The 5606-nt window shown below is 46.9% G+C and overlaps 1 long non-coding RNA gene across 1 annotated transcript; it reads left to right on the forward strand.

The window, feature by feature from the left end:
* The first annotated feature begins 2652 nt into the window (after positions 1–2652).
* LOC140848671 (uncharacterized) lies at positions 2653–4792 on the forward strand. The gene is made up of 2 exons (XR_012129769.1): positions 2653–2890; positions 3303–4792. It is a non-coding gene; the product is annotated as an uncharacterized lncRNA (long non-coding RNA).
* The last annotated feature ends 814 nt before the right edge of the window (positions 4793–5606 follow it).

Genomic DNA, 5606 nt, shown 5'->3' on the forward strand with positions numbered 1-5606 from the left:
GTGTGGGAAAACCCAAAAAGGCCACTGGCACCAACCGATCTTAAACTTTTCCTTTTTTGGTTACATTCGGGATATCAATGATAATAAGAAACAACAAGAGCTACTTTGTCAAGGATGTGCAAAAGGAAGGACCTGCTGGGCGCTTTGCACCATCTCACTGACTCCTTCTAAGAGCCCTAGGATGCAGGTGGGATGATTATTCTCCTTTCACAGATACAGAAACTGAGTCTCAGGCAGGTAAAGCAACTAACTTGCTTGAGGTCACAAAGCTGATGAATGCTGAAATGCAAGCCCCAGCTCCAACCCTAGGCTGGACCTCAAAGTCTCTGATCTCAACCTCTGCAACCCAATTCTGCCACCAGGTGTTTGGGAGACCTGTCACAGGCAGCAGACAGGTGATGAAGGTGTAGTTCCTGGGGCTCCTCAGAGAGGAGCTCAGGGCACTGGGAAGACACTGGTCTTACATCAGACAGGTCCTGGCTCTGCCTCCTCCTAGCTGTGTGTCCTTGCTCATGTTGATCACCCTCTCTGTGCCTCCACTTCCTCAGTTGCAAAATGGATGATAGTAAGTCCTCTTTCCCGTGCCTGCTGTGGGAAGGAAGTGTGATGATGTTTGTGAGAACACGTTTTGAGGCTATAAAGCACCATCCCCAGACTTCTCAGATGAGGGACCAGTGGGAGAATCAGATGCAGCCCTGGGGGAGGGGGAGAGGAAAGTGCTGTGTCAGGCTCTCTCTGGGTAGGGAGAGGCAGGTGAATATCTTGCTCAGCCAACCTCACATGACAAGAAGAACCTCTAACTAGGTCACCTTGCAGTAGGAAAGAGCTATTCCGGGATCTGCCTGCCGCCCTTCAGATCAGCAGCCGCGGAGCTGCGCTATTTCAGGGGTGGCACAGAAAGCTCATCCCACAGCTCAGTCTTGGATCCTGGCCCTGCCTTTGTGCCTTGGCCATTAAGAGGCCAGGTGCCCTTGTGGGCACTGTGCTGAGGCCTTCTGCATGGCTGCCCTGGGGTAGGCAGTGACAGCCTGGGACCATCACAGCACAGCTTTCTCCATCCCCTGGAAGCCTCCATCCAGGAGAGGCTGGTGGGGGAGGACTGCAAGGCATGAGGCTTCCATTTCCCAGCCTGGCTGCGATCTTCAGCTCTTGAATGCAGTAGCCCTGTGACAACGGGCAATTCACTTTACCATTTGGGCCTGGGTCTCTCCACCTATAAAATAAGGGCATTGGTGCTTATGTTCTAGGACTGTTTTGAGGATTAAATCAACTAATGACAAAGCACCAAGCAAAGGGTCTGGCCCAGAGGAAGTGCTTGATAAATGGTTATTGCTCCTGAGCTTCTGGGGTATTCCATGCCGCAATGCAATTCCATGTGGGAAGGAGAGCAAATTGCTTGGCAGGCCTGGAAAGGAGGCTGCGGGGGTGGGTGCGGGTGGGTGGGTGGAGGGAGAGATTATGCTGGAGGAGTTGAGCTTTTGAGGCTCTGGCTAGCAGGGTAAAGACAAGAACCCTTTCAGAAGGAAGGTGAGGCTTTGAGGGCAGTGACCCAGCACGTGAAAATGGGCCAGCTCAGCGCTGTGGTCTGTGCTCTGGGCTTCAGGTGCCTCATCTGCAAAACGGGGTGGGGGGTTGGAAACACTGACCTCCTGTGCTCCAGCAAGGAACAAAGGAGGTCATTAATGGGAAGTCTCAGCACTGGGAGTGGCACCTGTTAAGCACTAAATAAATGCCAGCTATTGTTATCTCATTTAATCTTCACAGCAACCCTGTGAAGAGTTACTATCCCTATTTTATAGATGAGGAAGTGGAGGCACAGAGAGGTTAAATAATTTCCCCAAGGACTCACAGGAAGTAGTCTTGCTGACATTTGAATCCAGTCTGACCTTAGGATTTGCATTCTTCACCACTATGCCTGGCATACAGCAAGCATGCAATTAAGTGTGTAAAGATAGGCAGATATGTATGTCTGACAAGGGCCCTGCATGGCATAGCTACACAGTCAGTGGTCAATAATGGGCATCTGTTGCTATTGCAATTATTATCCTCATCTGATCATTGTTTAGAATCTGATTGAGAATGATAAAGCTTAAGAATGGCTGGTGAAGGTAGAGGGTGTTCTAAGATATTAGAAAAGGCAACAATCCTATTCCTAAGGGAATTGTCAAGAATAAGGAGCAAAAACCTTGAGTCAGGAGTAACTTCCTTGCAGCATTCTCTGTAATTACAAAAAAATGGGGAAAAATGTTTATATCAAACAGTAAGGGAATAGTTAAGTTATGGTTTATCTTTTTGGTGGAAAATTATACCCCCATTTTAATTGATAATAATATGACAATATGAAAAATGTTCATTATGCATTTACTGTTGAAGGGGAAACGCTGGATATAAAATTCTATTTCTGCTTTAATTGCACCTCTATTAAAAATATCAACTGCATATAGAGAAGAACTGAGGGTAATATGCAGTCAGTGTGTTAAATGCTGGGATTGCAGGTTTCTGTTTTTGTAACTGATTTAATAATTTATAATTTATTGCACACTTACTAAGTGTCGGTCACTATGTTAAGCATGGTTACTGGTGTGGACTGTATCAGGGCTGCAGGAGGGCTTAAAGAGAAAAGAGGTTTTATTGCTTCTTGGAGTATTCTGAGGGTAAGTGGTTCAAAACTCATAGGGCAGCTTCAGGGTGTCAGGCTCTCTCCATCTGATGACTTAGGACTTACCCTTCTCCAGGTGCACCACCATGTCCACATTCCGGCCAGCAGGATGCAGATGGAAAGGGGAGGGCAAGCCTTTTCCTGGGAAAGGTGTGGCTGGAAGTGGCTCCCACCACCTGCATTATTATGCATTGCTCAGAACTTTGTCATTTGGTCGCTCCTAGCTGCAAGGTAAACTGGGACATGTCATTACTTTGGGAGGTCATGAGCCTAGCTAAAAATTCTAGCTAAATGTAGAAGAAGGGAGGACATCAACTGGGGAGGGGGGGAGGGGAGGGAACTGGGCTGCAGCATGCCAAACTAGGTAATTCGAAGTCACAATCCTTGAAGAGCCCATTGTCCTGGGAAATAAAAAAGCGTGTTGAAAATGATTACAAGGCAGACTGAGACTTGCTCTGACTGAGGTATGGGATTCCTGGGGACAGGACAGCCAATACAGCCTGATCGGGCATTAGCAGCTCCATCTCCCTTGAACATTTTGCCTACACTGTGAGCTTCCTGTTTATACCATGTGGGGTTGTTCTCCTCCTTGCTGTTCCCTTTGCCAGCACTGTTCTTTGCATTGTTCTCCCTCCAACCCCAGGATCTGATTGATCTGAGCAGGGGTGAGTGGCACTCCTGACCCAAGCTGGGACCATCCAGTACCTTCCGGGAGCATGAATGAAGTGGAGAGAAAGTCTCTGGAGCTGCAGTAGTCCTGTTGCTGAAGGCAGCAAGATTCTACTGGCTCCTGGACCTGTCCTTCATATTGATTGTTCATTCAACTCCTCATCCTTCAATCTGTGAAGTGCCTCCGCTGCCCCCAAGAAATGCATCGACCACCCCTCCACTTTTTTTCTTTTGGCTTAAGGTAGTTACTTGAGATCAAAATAAGCTGAACTCATTCAGGAGTCAGGCTAAATTAACAAGCAATTATGCTGAGCTTCAGTTCCAAGTGGATTGTTTCCCCGGGTGCAATGAGAAGCCAGGAGGGTTTCAAGGAGGGTAAAGGGGAAGGGTTTCCAGGCAGGGAATCAGCCGTGTGTAAACCTGGAAGTCTTTTACTTCTGCTAGGGGTTTATTGATTGCGCAACAAAATGACCACCGAGAAGAGAAATACTTAACAGAGGCACTAGAGGGATCGAGGAGCTGGCAGCCAATGCTGGAGCTCTGGATGAAGAGGCTGGAATTCGGCCGTCCAAGGCAGACTCGTTTCCACTTTACCGTGTGATCCTAGGCACACCGGGAGATCACTCTGGACCTGTTTGTTCAGCTCTAAGAGAAAATCAAGTTTTTAAGTACATAAAAAGCAACCGCAATATCTATGACAACTTTACACCATCACTCTACCCAGGACCTGGTTCAGCCCTTGTGTACCCATCAGCTTTTTCTCCCCTGACCCTCCCTCTGCAGTCAGCCTGGGGCAGCTCCCAAGAACCTGGCCTCCACAGGTATCTGAGTCTACGCACCTGTCCCCACCGGCTTGGCCACCCGTTTATCTGAGCCCTGGGACAACTGCTTCGCCTCCAGACTGAACTGCCTGCTGTTATCTTTGTCTTCTTCCAATCTGTTCTCTGCAAACCAGCCAACATGGTCTTCTTAAAAATCAGATTGAGTGAAAGAAGCTAGTCTGAAAAGGCTATCTACTGTTTGATTCCAACCTCGTGACATTTTGGAAAAGGCAGAACTATGGAGACAGTGACAGGACCCACAGTTGCCGGGGTGGGGTGGGCTGGGGGGTGCTTATGAGGCTAAAGGGGTGAGCAGAGCAGCTGCTTTTCAGGCAGTTCAAAGGATTCTACATGATACTGTAATGGAGGACACACAGCATTCACTGTGCATTTGTCAAAACCCATGGACAATACCGAGTGAACCCTAATGTAAGCCATGGACTTTGGTTACTAATAATGTATCAGTATCAGCTCATTGATTCTAACAAATGTATCACACTATGGCAAGATGCTAGACATAGGGGATATATTGTGTGTGTGTGTATTTAGGGGTGAAGTATATAGGAACGCTCCATACTTTCCACTCTATTTTGCTGTGGAAATAAACCACTCTAAAAAATAAAATCAATTAATTACAAAATCAGATCATGTTATTTCCCTATTTGAAACATGCTACCCACTTCTATCACATCTGTAAAAAAATAATACATGATAAAAAATAATGAAACTCCTTCCTCTGGCTCATGAAGCCTCCCTCATGTGGCCCCTGCATTGAAGTCTCCCTTACATGGTTGATACTCTGGCTGCACTGGGCTTCTATCTGTTCCCCAGACACATTACTTTGTTCCTGTCTCAGGGCCTTTGCACTTGCTGTTCCCTTTGCCAGATGCTTTTCCTCCTGATGTTCATATGGCTGGTTCCCTCTTATTGTTCAAGTCTTAGCTAATATGTTACCTCCTTAGAGAGACCTTGCCTGAGCCCCAGTCAAAAGCAGCCACCCATCCAGTGTTTGCCGTATAATCCTATTTTAACTCTGCATGAATCCCTGGCTGAATTTTTCTTGTATGTGCATTTTCTTCGTTGTTTAGTGCCTGGATCCCTATTAGAATATAGTTGCCATGGGAACAGAGATCTTGTCTACCTTCTTTGTTGCTGTATCTCTAGCTCCTGGAACAGTGCATAGCAAAGGTGCTCAATAGATACTTGTTGAATGAATGAATGAATGAATGAGTGCATGTATGAACATGAACAAGTGAATTTATTGAAACTCACTCAGGGCTGGGCCTGAGCTGGCTCCTGGGTCTTGTAGAAGACATGGTTCATGATGCCTAGGATCTCACAGTCTAACACATGGAGGTTTATGCTCACTATCCTGAACAAAACAGCAGAGGGGTTAACAGCACGGGCCATGGAGCGGTGCTCTGTAAAACAGTCAGAAAGGTTCCTAGAGCATATTA

The sequence above is a fragment of the Manis javanica genome, chromosome 4, assembly GCF_040802235.1.
Source record: "Manis javanica isolate MJ-LG chromosome 4, MJ_LKY, whole genome shotgun sequence".
In the NCBI taxonomy this organism is placed as follows: domain Eukaryota; kingdom Metazoa; phylum Chordata; class Mammalia; order Pholidota; family Manidae; genus Manis; species Manis javanica.